Here is a 21,429-nt window from a genome sequence, read left to right on the forward strand (position 1 = left end):
AATGCATTCAAAATAGTTTTTATTATATCAGCCCTAAAGAAGAAACTATTCAGTACAATGATGGCAATCTCTTCAAGTGTAAGACTCTACCCACATCCTCACCCAAGGCAGGCATGACATTGGTTATGGCCCACTGAGGTGTGCTATGAGAGGCTATTTTTTAAACACTGCACTCACTGATTCATTAACAATTGACTAGAGTTGGTATGTGAGAAGAGACCCGCTTGCCATTCCTTAACTAGTCCTATAAGATAAGGGTCAGTGGGGACTATGAAAAAGTTCAGTGTGAAAAAGGACAAGTAAGGGATACCCAAACAGATAAGACCGAATTAGGACAGGCCAAAGAAGAAGAGACAGAAGAACAGAGGCGCTGCTCTGGGCCACTTCTAGCCAAGTGCTCCACCAGCAGTTTTACAGGTAATGTCATCATCTCACGGATGTGGCCAGTTGATAGGGCATCTTGGTGGGCAGGGCATGTTCAACCAGGTCACACTGGGTTTGGAGGTTCCCGGAGAAGTGCTGAGCTGGAGGGAGTAAGTACTTGAGATGATGACCAGAGGCCAAGCAGCAGAAGTGAATGGTCAGAAATATTACTGTGCTAAGCCAAAATCATAGCCAAGAAACAGACCAAGAAGAGCAGACATGGGTGGAAAAGAGGTCACAAACAAGGTTGGCAGCTGGGAGGACCAGAAACAGATCTGGAAGATGAGAGGTGACGAAAGCAACCATGGCAGCAGATAGGGGTAAAATGCTGAGTCCCTGTTTTACGTGGAAACTTCTGCCAAGCGTGGTGGCAAAAATGGCAGCTTAAAGAAATTGTCTATTGCTGGACAGCATTCGTACATTGTTGGTAATTTGTTTTGTCTAGTTGGTACAATCTGTTTCCTGAGTGCACCCTGGTCCTCATAAGGGTAAAAAGTAAAGCCTCAGCGTGCTCCCCCCATTGATCCCCACCAGTGTTAGGAGGACCACCTTCCCTCAGAATCCCCCTCCAAACACACCCGATTCTTTTCCAGAGCCCTGGGGACTGCTCAGCCGGGGTCTCATCAGTATAGCACAGTAGCTGCCATTTTTCTGTCTCTCCTCCGCAGCTAAGCATCCACATCTGTTGTGGATGAGCTCTGCTCTCAGCACTTCCTCCTGTAATTGTCTTTATAAGGTCCAGCTAGAAGAATCCCTTTAATCGTCCTTGAGGAAAGATGACTGAAACCTATTGTTTTGATGAAGGTCACTTCTTGGGCAGTCCGGATCCAGTTCGGCTCTCAGCATCCTCCATAGCAGTGTTCTGGAAAGTCTGCTTTCACCAGGGGTACTTGCTAAAAATGCAGGTTCCCGGGCCACACCCCTGAGCCACAGAATCAGCATCTGGGGATGCACCTGGGGGAGTCTGCTCCTCTGTGAGGCTGATGTTCTCTGAATTTGAGAACAAATACCTGAAAAGGGGTCCCTGAGCAGTGCTTGTTCATATTTGAGTCTGTCACTCCTCATACTTCCACTGACTTTTGGTTAGACCTGGGGCTCTCTACATAAACAAGCATCAGAAACTGGGAAGGCTGATGAACCAGGTAAATTCTAATTCTCCCACATTCATCTTCTTCTCTCATCATTTGTATGTTACTGCTAACTTAGGATAAGTAACTTTGGGGAGGAGGAAACCGTGTAGTACCCTGTCATCGTGCCATCAGAAGGGAACCTGTGTTATCCAAAAATTACATTCCTGTACTCACCTATTTGGAGGTGTCATAGATGTTTTTTAATTCTTAAAGCAATGCTTTTCACTATATATTTCACTGTTAAAGCAATGATTTTCACTGTTACCATTTAACAGATAAATTTCCTTAAGGTAAGAAAACACAATAGGTGTTTTCTCTAGTTAAAATTGATTCCTATTGTCTTTCTTTAAATCAAACTTTCAAGATAATTGTGGATACATATGCAGTTTTAAGAAATATACAGAGTTCCCTTTTACCCTTTACCTAGTTTCCCCCATTGGTGACGTCTTGCAAACCTGTGGTATAATATCAGGATATTAACATCGACACAGTTAACATGCAGAATATTTCCATCCCTACAAGGGTTGTTCTTGTTGCCTTTTTATAGCCATGCTTACTTGTCTCTCACCCACCTCCTTAACCCCTTGAAACCACTAATTTATTCTCCATTTCTCTAAATTTGTCACTTCCATGTAAATGGAATTATACAGTATGTAACCTTTTGGGATCGACATTTTTCACAGCATAGTTTCTCAGCATAATTCTCTGGAGATTCCTCCATATTGTTTTATATATTAGTAGCTCCTTTTTTATTGCTGAGTACTATTCCACAGTATGGATGTACCACGATTTACTTAACCACGCACTCAGTGAAGGACTCTGGGTTGTTTCTGTTTGAGGCTATTACATGTAAAAGTGTTATGAACATTCATGTACACGTTCTTGTGTGAACAGATTTTTCATTTCTCTGAAATAAACAACCAAGAGTACAATTGCTGGGCTTATGGTTGTAGCATGTTTAGTTTTATAAGAAACTTCCAAAATGTTTTCTTGAGTGACCTGTTATCTTTTGTTACAAAGAAATACATATCAGTTGTGAGAAAGTCAGAAAATACAGATAAGTATTGTTATACATTGGTACCATTTACAGGGCATATTACTTTTGTAGTACACATATTTGCAGTTCATATATATTTTAAAATTTAATTACACCATGCATACTGCTTTGTTACATGCTTTATTTAAACTTAGCATGTAGGGACTTCCCTGGCTGTCCAGTGGTTAAGACTTCGCCTTCCAGTGAAGGGGGTGTGGGTTCGATCCCTGGTCAGGGAGCTAAGATCCCACATGCCTCACAGCCGAAAAACCAAAACATAAAACAGAAGCAATATTGTAACAAATTCAATGAAGACTTTAAAAATGGTCCACATCAAAAAAAAATCTTTAAAAAATTAATAAATAAATAAACTTAGCATGTATATATTTCCTTGTCTTTGCGGAGCACAGGCTCCGGACGCGCAGGCTCAGCGGCCATAGCTCACGGGTCCAGCAACTCCGCGGCATGTGGGATCTTCCTGGACCGGGGCACGAACCCGTGTCCCCTGCATCGGCAGGTGGACTCTCAACCACTGCGCCACCAGGGAAGCCCTGGGCATTAGATTTTTAAAGACTCCCCAGTTGACCCTAGTGTGCAGCCAGAATTGAGTCATTGGTTCAGACAATTTATGTGGCTGCAAACAGGTGGCACTAGGACCAAAGGGTGAAGGTTATAAGATTATAGTGAAATAGAAAGAAACCTTGTTAGCAATTAGTCATCCGGTGGACTAGACTGTCTTGGGGGTTCCCCTCACTGGAGGAAGCTGGGCAAGAATGAGAGGGATAACGGGGAGGGGACTCACACTTCAGTACTGACGATTAACCCGTTACCTGATCTTATTTGGTTTTACTACAGCCTGCAGTCAGAGTTTACCTTTCACCTAATCATGATGTCTTTAAACAACCTTCTGGTCTGGTTATAAATATCTACAAGTTGAGAGAGAAGGGCTGTTTGCTCACAGATGTTGCTTACTCAGGCAGAACTAAATGATTAAATGAAGCTCTCCTGCCCAACATTGATTATTTGCTTTTTCTCACCTTCCGTCCTTGGAAAAAATCCATTCCTTTCCCCACCCATCAGTCCACTGTCTGCAGCTTCTCTACCTCTTGTGCTGACTGAGCGATAAAGCCCCACATCCCAAGGAAGCAAAAGACCTAATTCTGAAGTGGACTATCTACGTGGTATAGTGCTCTTGCAAACTCTAGTTTTACAAGACTTTTGAGAAGTGGTCATATATTTCTGTTCTTTAGTACCTAACAACACTATTGAATCCAGAACAGTAAATCTATAGCAATCCATGGAAATTACAGGAGATGAGCTTTACTGGGCCTCAGAGACCCCTTAAAACCAAACCCAGGAAGAGATTCACATAGGAAGTTTTCAAGTTGATGGTGTGTTGGCTTTTCAAGGTCAAAGCTTGACCAGTTATGAACTCTATCCCCTTGTTTATTGAACACAAGGACACTTTTGAAATTGAAAGGGTATGGGTTTCCTGTGGCTACTGTAACAAATTACCATGTACTTAATAGTTAAAAACAACACAGATTTATTACCTTAGGGTATTGGAGATCAGAAGTCTCACTTGGTTAAAATCAAGTGTTAGCAGAGCTGGGTGGCTTCTGGAGGCTCTAGGGGAGAAACTGTTTCCTTGCCCTTTCCAGCTTCTGGAGGCTGCTTGCTTCCTTGGCTCGTGGCCCCTTCTTCCATCTTCAAATCCAGCAGTAGAGCATCTTCAAATCTGACTGCCATCCCTGCTTCCCTTGTAAGGACTCATGTGATTACATTGGGCCCACCCAGATAACCCAGGATAATCTCACCATCTCAAAATTCGTAACTTAATCACATCTGCAGAGTTCCTTTTACCATGTAAGGTAACATATTCACAGCTTCCAGGGATTAGGGTGTGAACATTTTGAGGAGGCCATCATTCTGCGAACTACAGGAGACCCATTAATAATTTACACCAACACAAATAAGGGTACAATGTCTCCAAGCCGGACCAACTGGGACATGTGGATGTGCTCTTCAGAAGCCAAATCTGGACAATGAAGGTACTCTCCACTTACACACACTGTGATCTGTTGAATTTCCCAGCTGCTTTTTAAAGTAGTTATGTTACCTGCTAATCTGTCACTTTAACAAAGAAAACACTAAGTCAGGTGGTGAGAAGATGAATTGGGGTGAGAAGACTGCTTCAGTGTCTGCTGTGTGAAGCATGAATTCAGCAGTCTGCTGTGGCAAAAAGAGCATGTTCTGCAAAGTCAAAGGAGCCTAGATTGAATTTGTGGCTTCTGTTTACTGTTTAAGGGCTTTGAACCAGCTATTTGTTCTCGTCCAACTTCAAGGTGATTAGACTTGCCTTGGGGAGTTTTTGAAGGGATTATGTAATTTTTGAAAGGTGACCAATGGTGATGCATTTCTCTGATTGAATGTATGGTTCAGGGTTAGTAATCCCTATCTCATTCCATTTTTAAGATGTTACTCTTATTTTCAGATTTTGTAACTGGATGTGTAGCTTTTAACAGTTTTGTTAGAGATTTCTCTTATTCCTTATTTGAAAAGGCAAAACTGGGGTTTCATGCATAAAAATTTAGAAAATATTGTATCAGTCATTTTTAGCTGAATTCCTTGATTATTAGATTGCTTACAATAGAATTTTTAGGTGATAGCCATAAATTTTAAAATTTCAAGTGTTGTTAAAATATCAATCATTCTTTCAAGATATGCCGTCACGTGCTGAACATTCTTCAGGAAAAAAGGTGCCAGTGTTGAATATACAGGGTATTCCCTTTTGCCTGACATTTAAAATAGAAAATGGCTTACTTCACATACTTTGCTATTACCTTTTCAAGGCTTAATATTGCCACAGAATTGCTGTAATAAAGTTGAGCGTAATTTCATAAGAAGTGATTATTTTTATAGCCTTATAAAAATAAATAAAAAACTGATAGAGAAAGAAATGCACAATGTAAGTTCTCTCCAAGTCCCCTTTAAACACTCCACTTAGGCCATTGGCTTACCTGGCCCCCCATATCGAACAGCCTGAAACCACAGGTGATCCTAGTGAAAGAGTAATATTTCAGGAAGGTAAGGGCACCATAAAACTTACACACTTACATCAGGAAGACGTTTTTACCATCCAAATATTCACTACTAAAAAAAAAGGTGGAGAGAGATTTCAAAATCATTTGTCTAAGAATGCCGCTTTATTCTGGGTAATGTGATTCACGTGAATTTTTGAGAACTTCATCTGTATGTTTTAGTCGCATTTTTATACCAGATAAATTTTTATAATTGCTGCGAGTTATTTTCAACAAGTAATCAGAAAAGTTTCTTACATCATCAACTGCCTATTCAGGCAATCCAGATAACATCCTATGATCCACCCTGACCCTCTCTGTCAGCCACTAAAAATTACCTCCGAGCATGCGCCAGTTTCTCTTACTAGTTTTGTTGTTACAGGAGACTTGGCAAAAAAAGTTTAATAACTCTGGATGTGGGGCTAATTTAATAATATGTTGTTGTGTACTAAATTTAAAAGAACTTCATTCAGCAAATGTTTATGTATTCTATGCCTGCTATGCTCCAAGCACTGTTTTGGTTCTTAACTATTTATAAATAAAGGTGACAAGAACAGCAAAAATCACCAGGCGGATTAATGCAAAGGATGAGATTCCAAACCACTGAAACTTGAATAGGCCAGCAATCTCAAGCATCCTTGACATCTGAGTTTCAATGCCAGAGTTTGTAGAGATTGCATCAACAGTGGAATCTTTCATTAGCCACAGATATGAATCTGCAGCCAAGCAACCCTGTTGATCCTTGGCGACAGTGAGCAATTTCAGTAATGGAACTGCACTTGAAAAGCCAAGGCAGGCAGCTCCAGCCCGTGGCGGCTGATGACCAGAAAGCAATACTTCACATCTTATTTATAAAAATACCTGCATAAGTAACCAGTTATATTTCTTTTTGTAAGAACAGCATCTTAAAGGGCTGTGAATTTTAAGTATAATACTCCCTAATGCAATTATTGATGGGAGATTTTAAAACTGACACAGCTTTTATGACTCTTCATATTTTTTAAACTGTCACTGGTGAGTAGAGAATTGGAGAAACTAGCATCACTGAGGCCCCAAAGCATTTCACATGAAATACCCAGGTGTGAGAGCAATGAATGTTTAGACTTGGTTTCCCCCTGCCTGGAAACTCAGTACAGTGTCTTTTGAAGTTTCCATCTTGCAGAATTAGAGTAAGTGCTTTCATGGGTGGAAGGGAGTGCTTCCCAGGCAGCCATTCAGGAACCCAGGCTCCTTCCATCTTGTGGCTCTGCCATCCTCTGGTGCAGGGATCAACAAACTATGAACTGTGAGCCAGCCTCCTGGCTTGGTAAATATAATTTTCTCAGAGTACAGCAACGTCCATTTCTTTGTATGTTATTCATGGCTGCTTTTGCCCTACAACAGCAGCACTGAGTAGTTGTGACAGAGACTGTGTGACCTACAAGCCAGAAATATTTACTATCTAGCCCCTTAAGAAAAAGTTTGCCTGCTCCTGGGCTAGGCTCTTGGAGTCCTCTTCAGGGCTCGCTGTAAGACAGCCTAGAGACTTCTATGGCTGTGTCTGGAGTGATGTATATAACCTCCTCCTCACTCTATTGGCCAGAACTCAGTCACATGGCCACATTCTATTGCAAGGGAGGCTGGGAAATGTAGTCAAGCTGTTTGTGCGGGAAGAAAAGAAAACAGGTTTGTTTAGTGAATGAGTAACCAGTATCTGCCATATTAGCAATTTCCATTTACCAGAAATATTGAAAGGATTAGAGAAGTTGGGGATAAATTGTGCGGCAGGTCCAGAATTACAGCCAGAAGTCAAAATTCCTTCTACATGAATCTATTCATAAATTCCACATCACAAACAGATATTCTGAACTCATATCATCAGGACAAGCTGTAAGGAAAAATGGAATGAGCTAGAAGTGTTGCAGAAGTTTCATATGGAAAGGCTTGTGTTTGGACTGGAACACAGCCAGGAAAAAACAGCTAGCTGTCTTCCAGGAGAATGCATGGGATGTGTTTGTCATCAGGGTGCATAGCCTGGCCCCCTCCTGCACAGTCAGACACCTAATTTTGTCAGCAGACCTGTATGGATCCATCTCCCATGGATGACCCAAGCACATGGAAATCAGAGCATCAGTTTGCTGAGATAAAGAACAAAGATCAGCTCAAACATTGTCTTGCCTAAAGCTGAGACATCACTCTATACATCTCCAGGGGCTACTATAGATGGAAGATTTCTTTTAAACTCTATACTTAAAGTTTTGAGAGTTTTTATCTATTTCCTTCCATGAGAGATGATTGATATTATCCCTTCTTCATTTCCTGACTTCTGTTGTACTGTTTTTATGTTGTCAATTATTTTAATAGTTAATTTCTATCAATATAATCCCTATGGTTTTAAAGCCTATATTTCCATACTTACTACATTTGCTGTACCACCAGTCTCTGAAATCCAGGCTCTTTTCTGAATTCCTTATCTTTATTTTTCTCTTATTTGGCTGGATTTCATCACTATTGGTATCATCAGGAAGCAGGACTGCCATGCATGGTTGTCCAGGCTGTCCACAGTGCAATTTGTCCATTTATAAGGAATATGTTCCAGCAGATGGTCAAGTGCCTTGAAGAGGGGAGACTTTATAGTCACTGCAAAAGTGCCACTGGGCTAGTGGTGGGTCTGTCAGGAAGTATTCTCTGCTTCCTTGAAAATATGTCTTATGTTTGTATTCAAAGGAGAACTTTTTTTAGGTAACACTTTCTTTTACTCAGAGCTTTATAGCTATTGAGAGGTTTTTTGTTTTAAAAATTGAGCACTGCACCCAGTCCTTTCCAATCTTTTGAGTGACTGGATTTTGTCATTAAGGAATTTGGTTTTATTTTTTCCCCAAGTGTTCACAAGTGTGGTATCTCTGGGTTTTCTTCTGTTTGAGAATGTCTCTGATGTCTTTACACTTGTAAGTCAACTTGGTCCATGACCTGTCCCACTCCCAGGGGTACAGTTCCTTGGTGGCCTTGAAACTGCTCCCCCAGTTCACCCCAGAGGCCCAGATAATGGCAAGCCCCACTTCCCCTGCCTCCTTGAGAATAAGAGGAAGAAGGGAAAGGGTTTTTTTTTCCTAAGAATGTTTCGTTGACTTTTCCCTGAGTTTGCCTAATCACCACTTAATCAGTTCTCTCCAAATTGGAGAGAGAGCTGAAAATATCTTCACCAAAATGTGAACACGAGTCCAAGGGCAGGCAGAATGACAGAGTTGTCACAAGCCTGAGCCCAAGTTCTGGAGTCAGACCACCTGTGTGTGCATTTCAGCTCACTCCCTACCAAGGGGCCCCTAGCTTTTTTGTGCCATGTGTCCCTTTGGCAGTCTGGTGAAGCCTGAAGACCCCTTTTTCAATGTTTCTAAATGTCTAAAATAAAATATGTAGCACTACAAAGCAGGCTGGTTGTATTAAAATAAAGTTATCAAAGTATTTTTAAATGTGATGTTATAGTAATATACAAACCACAAGATCTGGAAGCACATCTAATAACTATTATCATTTCAAAGCAGTGACGAGTGTAAGCAATATTTGGAAACATCTGTGCAGCAATTGTAGTGTGATATAAAAATACATGTGGGGCTTCTCTGGTGGCACAGTGGTTGGGAGTCCGCCTGCCGATGCAGGGGACATGGGTTCGTGCCCCGGTCCGGGAAGATCCCACATGCCGCGGAGCGGGTGGGCCCGTGAGCCATGGCCGCTGAGCCTGCGCGTCCGGAGCCTGTGCTCCGCAGCGGGAGACGCCACAACAGTGAGAGGCCTGCATAAGGCAAAAAAAAAAAAAAAAAAATACATGTGATTTCTATTGCAAAAGAGCCTATGGTACAACAATACTAATGTAGCTCATTGCTTACATTTATGACAAAAAAATGTTAAATGTCAGCTAGAGGTCAATGAAATTAAAAATCCAGGTTTCTTGTCCAGGTTTGAAGACCCTCTGAATTCTATACAAGAACCCCTGATGCTACCAGGGGCAAAAGTTACTTAATTTCTCTCAACCTTAGTTTCCCCATCAGCAAAATGGGGGTCACAATAGTGGATACTGTATAACTGGTAGCATTAGGGGTCCTTATAGTAATGACATAGTGTGTGTAAATCACCTACTGTAGCTGGCACAGTGAACACTCAATAAATAGCACCATTATCAAGGATGGTAGAATTTTGAGTGCTTGTATTTCATGCTCTTCACTTAAAAGTATTGGATAAATTATGTATTGCTGAAACACTATATGAACATTTGTTATTTTTATAATCATAAAAAAATTATTTTCAGTTCAGAAATACATACGGCTAGCAATCCCCTCAAATAAAAAGGAAATCTAAATACGAATCTCTGCCATTGAAAAATGGGACAAAATTGCAATGAGACTCTGATTAGAAGTTTCTAAGTGGTTTATTCTTGGTTTTAATTGACAAACATGGACAAAAAATTAAAGGGTTTCTCTGTGTTTGTTTTCCTCATTCTTTTTACATAACTAAAACTCTTCACTCATTACATTGCTAAGCACCAACTTAGTCATATGCTTAGTTTCTTCCTCATTTAAATATATTTTGGGATGTGGTTCTATTTTTTAAATAAATACATTGTAAACCATTCTGTGGGGCCTCACATTTAGCAATCTAACTCAGTGCAACTTGAACGTAAATTTTGGCTACCAGTATTACATCCGGTTCCTTCTTGATGCTCCATAGAACCAGGCATTTTCGTGCAGGAGTGGAGCTATTTCTCATTGCTCTGGAAGTCTCAGCAGTTAGGGATTATGTTGGTGTTGCCTTTGTGCACTACCCAGTCGCAGCTTTAAATGAAAGGACAGACCTTATGTAAGAAGTAAGTTCTAAGCTCAAGACGACAGGGGCCATGCATGTCTACCTCTCTGCTGGATCCCTGATATCTGGTACAGGGCCTGGCATGGTAGTTGTTCAGCAATTATTTATTCAATGAAAGGCTTATTTCTACAAGAAACATTAAAGGTTAAACTTCAGTTTTCTAAGCTGAATGTTATCTAGGAATTTTCACATAGGATGCAGAAAGCTTTTGATTGATACGGACTCTTTACATCTCAAGTTGACGAAACCTGCTGAAAAGTTCAAAATTTAGATCCCACAATAGCAAGTCACTGTTTTGATTCACTCTTTGCATTGATGGATTGCTTAGGGAGCATCTCAAGGGAACATGGGTATTAGAAACCAGTTCAATGCCATAATAACTGTATACATTGTCATGGGAGACAGGAAGCATGGAACTCACATCAAGGTTGAAAACTGGCTAAGACATTTATTCTATTTACAGAAAAAAATCATATCTAATATTCAGATTTATTGTTCATAAGTCATCCCACAGTAAAATTGTGAAATGTCATTATCATATACTGTATTTCTGTATCTATATCTGTATTTGTTGATGTGTCTACATCCACAGGGATACACAAACAGTTCTGTAAAAGATCAGACTAGAGATATTTCAGACTTTGCAGGCCAGACAGCCTTTACAGCCACTCAACTCTGCCATGGACATGGCTGTCTTCCAATAAAACTTTATTTACAAAACCAGGCAGCTGCCAGATTTGTTAGTTTACTGACCCCTGATGTGGACTGTAATTGTCCTTGCAAACTTTTCCCTAATCTTCAGCACCAGGAAACAACCATTTCCTCTGCAGAGTGTATCATTAACAAAGCTGCTGGAAGCTCTACACAGAATGCTACAGATTTTTTTGCACTTCAAGTGTGTGGACTTGTTTTCAAAGCTAATCGTAATCATTTCTACGCAGCTTTAGAATAAGTGGAGTATCCGCCTCCTATTTGAGTTCTTGGTGGCATCTAAGGCCGCATCTGTTAGTTTTGTTATAAGGGTATCTGTGGCATGCATACAATACAGTGAAACGTCTTCAGTTTATTGGTTAAATTGTTTTCATTTTACGTAAAGGAATGAGTGGGGTGCCAATGCAAAGCAACAGTCCTGAGCTAAGATGGATATTAAAGCCATAGCTTACAGAGAAGGAGGAAGCAAAGCCATCTGGAGACAGGGAGCACATCCTAAACTGATTTTCTGCATACTGTGTTCCCCCGGAGAAACAACAATATCAGATAATAACAATAATACTCTCCAATTAACTTTCCCAGAATCACGTGTCCGGAGAAAACCATTGTATATATGCACAGGTTAATTTGACAATAAAGAAGGTCGTTTCCAAGTGACGTATGTCCTTATAGCTTAAGTGACTTCTCACCATCTCCCTCAAAACAATATACTGAGAGAGACATATAGAGACATATAGATGGGTATATCAATTCATGGATGTCAAATTTAGGGGAAACCTCTAGATTTTTATTTTAAAAAAATGTGTTTGTATAATAGTAACATAACCCAAAATTCACATTTTTTGCAACTCCTAAGACATTAGATAATTTAATTTTTAATAATAGGTACAAAGAAAAAAATGAACAGTGTTGAACGTCTGTCACATTTTTTATAGCACTTCATGGATTTCAAGTATTATACAATTCTGGGAAAAAGTAATAATAATGATGTAAGATTTTCTGATGGAATAACCAAATATTCTGGGCCTAGTGCCAATACTTCTCAGTGATATTCTGGAATTAAAAAGTGAGTGTCTGAGGGCTATTTAAGAAGGTGGCAGCTACTTATCACGTTCTGTGGATGAAGAGTGTCACTGGCCTTACCAGTAAACAAAGGATGTAGCAGCCATCAGGCCATCAGCCACTTCAGCCAAGACTGTGCACCCTGAGGGGATTCAGGATGGAGAAAAACAGGATACTGACCCTAGATAGTTAAGGTGCATATCAAAGGAACGATTTCCATGAGTCCAGATTCTCGCATCTTCCCATACATAGAAAAGCACTAAATTCATTAACTTGACATGTTTGTTTTTCTTTAATTAGCAGAAATCTTTTGATGTTTAACTACCTAGTTTGTTTTTGCAAAACTCCTATATATCCTGGCTCCTCCCTTACCTCTTAGGAATACTCCCTTTTATAGCTGTCTGAGAACTTGTCTCCTGGGCTTAAGTCCTCAGGAAATTCTCCAAATAAAACATAATTCTTAACTTTTAGGTAGTGTATTTTTTTTCAGTCTACAGACCAGACTTCTTATTTAGAAAAAAAATTTATTAGCCATTGAAACCATAATATGATTTCTTCCTTGACAGCTGCCACATCAAGATATTCTTTACAATAAATTACTCATCCATTTATTTCATTTTTCTGTCTCTCTTGCCACCAGCAGGTGCATGTGAGAGAAGGAAATGAGGAATTCCAATATGGTTGCAGGAGAGTTCATTTTTCATTTTGTCAAGGGGTTCCCCCCTCCTGCAGCCGGGATAATATTTCTTGAAGATTGTACATTTCTATGAATTGAGAAAGAACAGCTTCCAAATTCATCAACAATCCATTAAAGTTGTTCCAAGATACGTTGAATTAAATAGAGTTGAGCCCCACCCACCCCTGTACAATAAGAGATATGGATTGCCCTAGAAGCTTGAATATAGGGAATGGAGGAAAACAAAAAGAATTACGCTGCAATGCAGTTAACCAAGCATTTAGGAGATGGGAAGAGAATTGGGTGGAACCTCTGGGTGCTGTGTCAGCTGTCACTACAAGACAAGCCCTAAGTTCTCTGTTAGACCTGCCCACACCTCCCATGTCCTCAGTTCCAAGTCGTTCATTGCGGCGCTTCGTGCTTCTCTGAGGGACTGGTTTTCTGAAAATGAAATGAGATGATACACATGAAAATACTTTGGAGGAAGTAGACCACAGCTTTGTTTGCTATCTAAGATTATCAGTCTTAATTTAGAATTGTTATGAAATGTACCTTCCTAAATATGGTTCTCATCTTAGAACACTTCTCAGGTTGCGAGAAAGGAGACCAATTGGCAGGAATTATACCTATGACACCACGCAGTGTATGCTAGTGCTATAGAAGGTGTTAAGAGTAAATCCTCTCCATTAAAAAGATGATATGTGACAATAGGACAATAAACGCACCATGAGAAATGCTTAGAAGAGAATCACATACTCTCAGAACAATCAGCTTCAGTAATTGAGATTCTTAATTTCTCTCTTCTTCACTCCCCACGTTTACTCCATCAGCAAATTCTATCCATCCTCCGACAAAATAGATCCCCTTCTGTTTCTACTGCCATAATCTTGGTTCAGAATACAACCATCTCTCACTTAGACCATTTCAATAGTCTCTTGGTCTTTCTGCTTCCACTTATTCCTCTTGTCAATGAAACAATGTTGCCTGCCCTATCCGAAAACAAAGGATGTTGCGTCACATCACAGTCATCACATTACAGCCACGGGACTCAGGATAGAAACAGGATGCACCTAGAAGTCAGCCACTGCAGCCATCCCCCACAGTGCACTCTGAGGAGACCCAGGGTGAGAAAGTACAGGACACTGGCCCCAGATAGCTGGGGTGCATATCAAAGGAATGATTTCAGTGAGCCCAGACTCTTGCATCTTTCCATACACAGAAAAGTGCTAAATTCCTTAACTTGAGATGTCTGTTTTCTGTAATTAATAGTAATCTTTTGATGTTCCAACTACCTGGTCTTTGTTGCAAAAACTCCTATATATCCTGGCTCTTCCCTTAGCTCTTCAGAGCAGTCCCTCAGAGCTGTCTGAGAGGCTGCATCCTGGGTTTAAGTGCTCAGTTTTGTCCGCCAAAGAAACATAATTCTCAACTTTTAGGTGGTGTGTTTTGGTTTTTTTTAGTTGACAGTCTCTACAGTTAATCGCCCACCAGCAGCCGGGGTGATCCTTTTAAAACACCAATCAGATTATGTTCTCTTCTTCTGAATACCCTTTACTAACTTCTTTCTCACTGCATTTTGAGCAAAATTTAGATGCCCTGCTGACCTCTAAGGGCCTGACAACTTTCCTGAGTGCCTATGTCCTATGGCTCTATTGACTGAAAAAAATGCACCACCTAAAAGTTGAGAGTTATATTTTATTCGACATTCTTAGGACTTCAAGCCTGGGAGACAGCATCTCAGATAAATGCTGAGAAAACTGTTCCAAAGAGGAAGGGGGGATATAGGAGATATAGGAGTTTTTGCAACAACAGCAGTCTTTCCCAAAGTCATATTACAGATTAAGTTCTTCAAGTTAGTTTTAGTCTGTCTCCCACGATAGACTGGAAACTGGGAACAGAGTTATATCCATTTTATTTGTCACCGTACCCCCAGCACATGACGCATAATAGGAACTCGGTCAGCATTTCTTGAAGGGATGGATACGATATTTAGGGTGATAATATAGGGTCTCAGATCATGGTTAAGCTCAGTTATTAAATGAATAATTACTGAGCTATTAGTTACTGCGTCTATTACTAATAGTTACTGAGTCTATTAGTTTCATAGGGCTGCTGTAACAGATTACCACAAACTTTGGTGGCTTGAAACAAACAGACGTTTGTTCTCTCACAGTTCTGGGGTCAGAAGTTCGAAATCAGTTTCACTGAGCCAAGACTAAGGTTCAGCAGAGCCATGTTCCAACTCGAGGCTCTAGGCTCTAGAGAATCTGTTCTTTCTTCCAGCTTTTGTTGCTGCCAGCATTCCTTGGCCTGTGGCTCTATCACTCCAGTCTTTAAGGCCAGCATCTTCAAATCTCTCTTCTCTGTCTTCACATCCCCTTCTTCTCTGTGAGTCTAAAACCTTCCTCTGCTCCCTCTTGTAAGATACATGTGACTGCATTTCAGGCCCACCTGAATAACCCAGATGTATTAGTCTGCTCTGGCCACCATAACAAAATACCATAAGCTGGGTGGCTTGGACAACAGAAATTTGTCACACATTTGAAGGCTGGAAGTCCCAGATCAGAGTCCAGCAGGGTTCAGTTTCTGGTGAGGGCTCTCTTCCTGGCTTGCAGACAACTGCCTTCTCACATCTTCGCATGGCCTTTCCTCCGTGTGTACACATGATGGGGAGCACAGGGCAGTGGGAGAGAGAGCTCTCTGATCTCTTTTCATAAGGACACTAGTCCACCTTTATGACCTCATTTAACTTTAATTACCTTAATGGAGGCCCCATCTCTAAATACAGATACATTGGGGGTCATGGCTTCAATATACAAATTTGTTGGGGAGGGGTACACAATTCAGTCCATAGCACCCAGGATAATATGTCATCTCAAACTCCTTAATCACATCTGCAAAGACCCTTTTTCCAAATAGGGTAACCAACATTCACAGGTTCCAGGGATTAGGATGTGAATGTACTTTGGGGTCCACTTTAAAGCTTAGCACAATGAGGAAGCAAAATTAATTGCTAAACTTACATATACTCAGGGCTGCTCAAACATGATTTGTGTCAATGGGGAGCAGTTGCTCAAAATTAATAAACAAGGTAAAGCAGAATAGGAATTTATGAGGACTTATATAATTATCATTGTAAGAAAACTCAAGATAAATATGTCCAGACACTGAGCCTATAAGCCAGGGGGTTATTATTTGCATTGCCAAAAAAGCCTTCCTCTCCAGATGGATTGATTGTCTCTTAAGTTGCCAATTCTATAAATGCATTTTCAGTTCAACTTGATTTATGCTGAAGTTTTCAGAGAGGGCTATTGAGGAAGGTTTTTTATATCTATCTTTGCTTTAGCATTTACTTCTTGTGATATAAAGATAACAATATAGCTGACATTTATTGAACATTTACTATGTGCCAAGAACTGCACCAAAAGTTTTATACATGCATTTCATTTAATGCTCACAAAAGTCCCATATGGCAGGTACTATTATTATCCTTTGTTAACTGATGCATGACCAGAGGTATAGAGAAGTAAGGAACTTGTCCAAGACCATAGCAAGGAGGTGGCAAACAGGTATGCAAACCCCAGCATTCTGACTCTAGAGCTTGTACTGTGAACCACCACTTGATATTGCCTGGAAAATATCATTAAACACTCCATTTCTAAACCTTGCCATGGAGAGAAATTGTTATGAAAGTTTATATCAGCATCTAGCCCTTTAATATAACAGATTTTTGTGTTGTTAATAGTCAGGGTTATCCAGAGAAATAGAACCAATAGGGTGTGTGTGTGTGTGTGTGTGTATCTATCTATCTTTATCTCTATCACTACATAGTCCTATCTATCCATCTTCCAATCTAGAGCTAGAGAGATAGAGAGATGGATTTATTTTAAGGAAGTGTCACATGTGATTGTAGAGGCTGGCAAGCTTGAAATCTGGAGGGCAGCCTGGCAGGCTGGAGTCCCAGGGAAGAATTGGTGTTGCAGCTTGAGTCCAAAGGCAGAATTTCTTCTTCCTTGGGGACCTCAGTCTTTTTCTCTTAAGCCCATCAACTGATTGAATGAAGCCCATCCACATTATGGAGGGTAATCTGCTTTACTCAGAGTCCACTGAGTTAAATGTTAATTTCATCTAAAAAATATCTTCACAGCAACCTCCAGACTGATGTTTGACCAAATATCTAGGCACTATGACTTAGCCAAGCTGACACATAAAATTGACTGTCACAGGTCTACGTCTTCTCAACCCGGCACCCATATACACATCTCCTTAAATCATACTTAATCTCAAAATAAAGACAATAACAAGATGGTACTTTTGCCCAACATGATACAACTAGCCTGCACACAACTGAAAACACACTAATCTTTTCCCTAGAAAAGGATGCAAACATCTTGGGGGATGTTCACTCTTATCCTTGATGTCCTGTAACTTAAATACTATGGTGTAAAATCAATACATCTTATCTGATAAGGGGATAAGAGAAGGGAGAAAACAAAGATATTTTATACACACACACTGACAACCATATTAATAACAAAATAAGGAGTAAATACTCGTGACAATTACAGTCCTCATTTCTGTAACTGGTCATGCTGCTGTAGCTGGTACTTATAACTACCTTCTTCCAGTACCCGTTCTCTACTCCACTTGTCGTCAGCGAGCACCTCAGCCAACCACGTGGTTCTTTACCTGGTGGGGTGACCCAGCCTTCATTCCTAAAGCGTCCGAGCCATTAGTAGTCCTGCCTGGATTGGGTTGTTGAAGGTTTCCATTGACTTCAATCACAGGCCATGGTAATACAAAGAGATGCCTAGGAGATCTGTAATCCAGACGTTCTCTTACCTCCATCATGAAGTAGCAGCACAATTTCCCCTTGGTAACCGAGGCTGACCACGCCAGCACAGTGACAAGAACTCCCTTCTTTGTTCATTGAGAAGCACGAAGAGCCCAAAGTGGCTGGGTGCCGATCTTAACTTTCAGTTCGGTGGAATCATTGTGTGTCTCCTGGTGAAAATGTTCCTCCCTTTGGAACTAAGACTCTTAGATCAGCAGAGCATAAGGTTGCAGTGACAGGAAGCAAAATTTTACCCCGTGGCTCACTAGGAAAAAGTGAACGGTGCCACTCCCGTTTCCATCTCTTGATTCCACTGTAATGGAACAGATGTTCTTTGAGGTGTACTGAACTGCAATACTATCACTTCCATACATTAAGATCCTTCACCTGCTTTAAAATTCAGTCCCTTGCAAGATCACTCCAGCCCAGTGTGTACCCCTGTGTTGTGTAGAGAGAAAATAGATCTCAGGTGATGCAAGAGTCCAAACATGAGAGTGAAGGCCACTGCTCGGTGTACCTCACACACAGATGTTATCCTTCCTTGACTAGTGATAATAAGAACCAGCCGTGGGAAGGAGACATATATGAGCCATCGAATGGCCTTTGTTGTAAGTGAGCCTATAATTAAACATTCCCACAGACTAGCCCCCTTTTATTCCACTTCCGGCTTGGCTATGAAGGTCTTTTGCTGGACGGCAGAGAATTAGAAATCTGCATGAACGAGGATTTCTAACAATTCATCAAACCAAGTGAAAAGGTCTGTTTGTCATATAAAAGATAGTGGCAGGAATCCATTTTTAGCTCCTTGTTGCTGTACTCATGTGTGAAATTACCACAGGGGAAGATACTTGCCTGTAAAAGAACCCTTATTGGCCTGAGATGTGACTGGCTGCACAGAATATACTGCCAGATGAATTGGTTTTGCAAACCAAACAGAAGGCCTCATAAACTGAACTCAGATGGCAAGGGGGACGTAGCCTTGCCCCGAGTGACAGTGTCAGGCCACGGAGAGGCAAAGGCCCTGGTTGCTGCTTCTCTCCTTAACGGTATGATGTTTGGAGGATAAGTTGTTTCCCAAGTTTTTAAATCTTAGTGATATCTTGGTTTTCTGATATGGATTGAGAGACCATTTGGCATTTGGACTAAGGTACTCATTGATTTATTTTCTGTCTCAATTAGATTAGCATGAATTTGGGATTATTTCCTCTCTCCTAATTGGAGAAAGAATGTGGAAGGAGGCGTGGAGGTCAGTATTCTTAGTCCCTAAAAACAACCAATTTCAGTGTCTGTCGATAGATTGTGTGCCATGCCCACATTTGGTATTTTCCATGCCATGACTTAGAAAAAAGAAATATTGCACTATTTAGCCAGAGAAATTTAGCCCCTTTTTATTTTCTTAAAAACAAAAAAGAATGAAGAAAAAAGAGGAGGAAGAGAAATAAGAGGAGATAAGACTAGGAGACAAAGCAATAATGAGGCAGGTCCAAAGAATTTGAAAAAGCTTGGGCCTCTGAGGGGAATTTATTTCCAGTTCAGTAAACTCAGAAGCAGAACTTTTGCATTTTTAATGCCCTTAATAATGATAAAAATGATCTTGTTAGGTTAGTGCAGAGCCAAAATTAGGAGGTCAAGTACCAACTTGTTTATGTTGATGTTTCTGTGGAGTCAGGTCTGTCTAGTTTCCTTGCCCTGAATAGCAATTGACTCAGATTCAGCAGCAATAGATCAGGACCAGGCAGAGCCTTTTGTCACAGGATCCCACCCAGGCCACAGCTTACAGCCTGCCCAGCAATGACCAGCTTCCTCTGGTCTTCTTCCTCTGGTCTTCTTCTCCCCACCATTCCGTTCCCAGGTTCAAGGTGTGGTCCACAGCCCTCTTATACTCACACGGCTGCTGAGAGACGTGTTTTCATTGGTGAGCTGTCCTCTCCCTCCCGGCCCAGGACACTCAGCAGACTGGCTGTGATCCACAGGGTCCACCTTTCAACCCACATATCAAGTGGGGACCCAAGAGACCTTGGGCTCCCCTTTTAGTTACAAAATCCAATTTTACCTACCCATAATATTTGGACTTAAAAACTCCATGATGGCAGCATTATCTTTAATTATGATTCATTCTTTTTTTTTTTTGAAGAATTAATGGATTGATTCTTTTAATTTATTTTTGGCTGTGTTGGGTCTTCATTGCTGCGCATGGGCTTTCTCTAGTTGCGGTGAGCAGGGGATACTTTTCATTGTGGTGCTAGGGCTTCTCATTGCTGTGGCTCCTCTTGTTGCGGAGCATGGGCTGTAGGCATGTAGACTTCAGTAGTTGTGGCTCCTGGGCTCAGTACTTGTGGCATGCGGGCTCTAGAGCTCAGGCTCAGTAGTTGTGGCACCCGGGCTTAGCTGCTCCGCGGCATGTGGGATCTTCCTGGACCAGGGCTTGAACCCGTGTCGCCTGCATTGGCAGGTGGATTCTTAACCACTGCGCCACCAGGGACGTCCCATGATTCATTCCTTTAATAGGTATTTTGCTTAACTTTGTCACTGATGTGTCTTTAAATTACCCTGGTACCTAAGATCTCCAAACTGTGTAATCTGATTCTGTTTGAAACAGAATTGGGCTTATTTATTCCTTTTAGTCTAGAAATCTTGGTTAGATGTGCCAGTTGATTTGGCTTTATATGTGCATTTTATATCATGGAGTGTGGTAGTATAGGGGAGAAGACACTTCGTTTTACACTGCAGAGTATTCAGGACAGTTTCCCAAATTTAATTAAAAGTCTAATTTTTCCCAGGCATAACTTGCTGCTGAAATTGCCAGGCCAGTCTCTCTACATGGAAATTCTTCCCAGCAGCTCTTGAACCTCACCTTTACCAGCCTGTGCATATAACCTTGGGAATGACCAGTCACTGCTTTCATGGTTCTTCTTACCCATGATTGCATTGACTTCTGAAGCAACTGCTAAATTTGTAGACTCCCAGACTCTACCCTCTTAGATGTTTTCTGCTAAAGAGTTTAAAATGTGGGAAGGTTTGATTACATCTGTGTCTGTTTAAAAGAATAAAATTGAATAAGAACTAGAAAGGAAATCATTATTGTGGCCACATGTCCTTTGTATACGTGAAATCCTTCCACGTCAAAAGCCATGTCTTAAGGCAAATTAGAAATATCCTTGAATTCATTTCTGAGAAGCTTCCTTATGCAGTTGAGAGACCAGTTTCAACTCCTTTGCTCACCTGCTATACATGAGAAGCCTTCAGGGGTGGTGTTCTTTCAGGCTACTCAGCTTCTCTCAAGAAAAGTTCAGAAGGCGGATCCTATCAGGTCAGCAGTAGTGGCTCATAGACGTGTGTGTGTGTGTGTGTGTGTGTGTGTGTGTCCACTAAAAGAGAGAGACAGAGAGAAAAATACGTGCTGGGTAAATTTAGAAAAGAATTATATGGGGGAAGGGGGCTCTCCAAGTTTTTCAGTCCTGTTTCCTCCTAGCTATTGAGAAATTTTCTTTGCCTGTATCTTCTTTCTAATTTGACCTTATTTTCTCCCTCCTTCCAATTGTATTTTCTCTGAGCTTCCTCAGCTCTCCAAGTTAGACCTAAATTGGATTTAAATCTAAATCTCCCCTTCTTCTCAGATAACTGAGAAGGCCCAAGTGGAG

The 21,429-nt window shown here is 40.9% G+C and overlaps 1 protein-coding gene across 1 annotated transcript in view; it reads left to right on the forward strand.

Annotated features, from left to right (window-relative positions):
• The window catches only part of SLC35F1 (solute carrier family 35 member F1), a 172,014-nt gene that overhangs the window by 142,360 nt on the left and 8,225 nt on the right, over positions 1–21,429 (forward strand). The gene's annotated exons all lie outside the window — the stretch shown is intronic.

The sequence above is a fragment of the Delphinapterus leucas genome, chromosome 12 (assembly GCF_059928025.1).
Source record: "Delphinapterus leucas isolate spDelLeu-1000000601 "Yukka" chromosome 12, BTC_Dleu_Yukka2, whole genome shotgun sequence".
Lineage (NCBI taxonomy): Eukaryota > Metazoa > Chordata > Mammalia > Artiodactyla > Monodontidae > Delphinapterus > Delphinapterus leucas.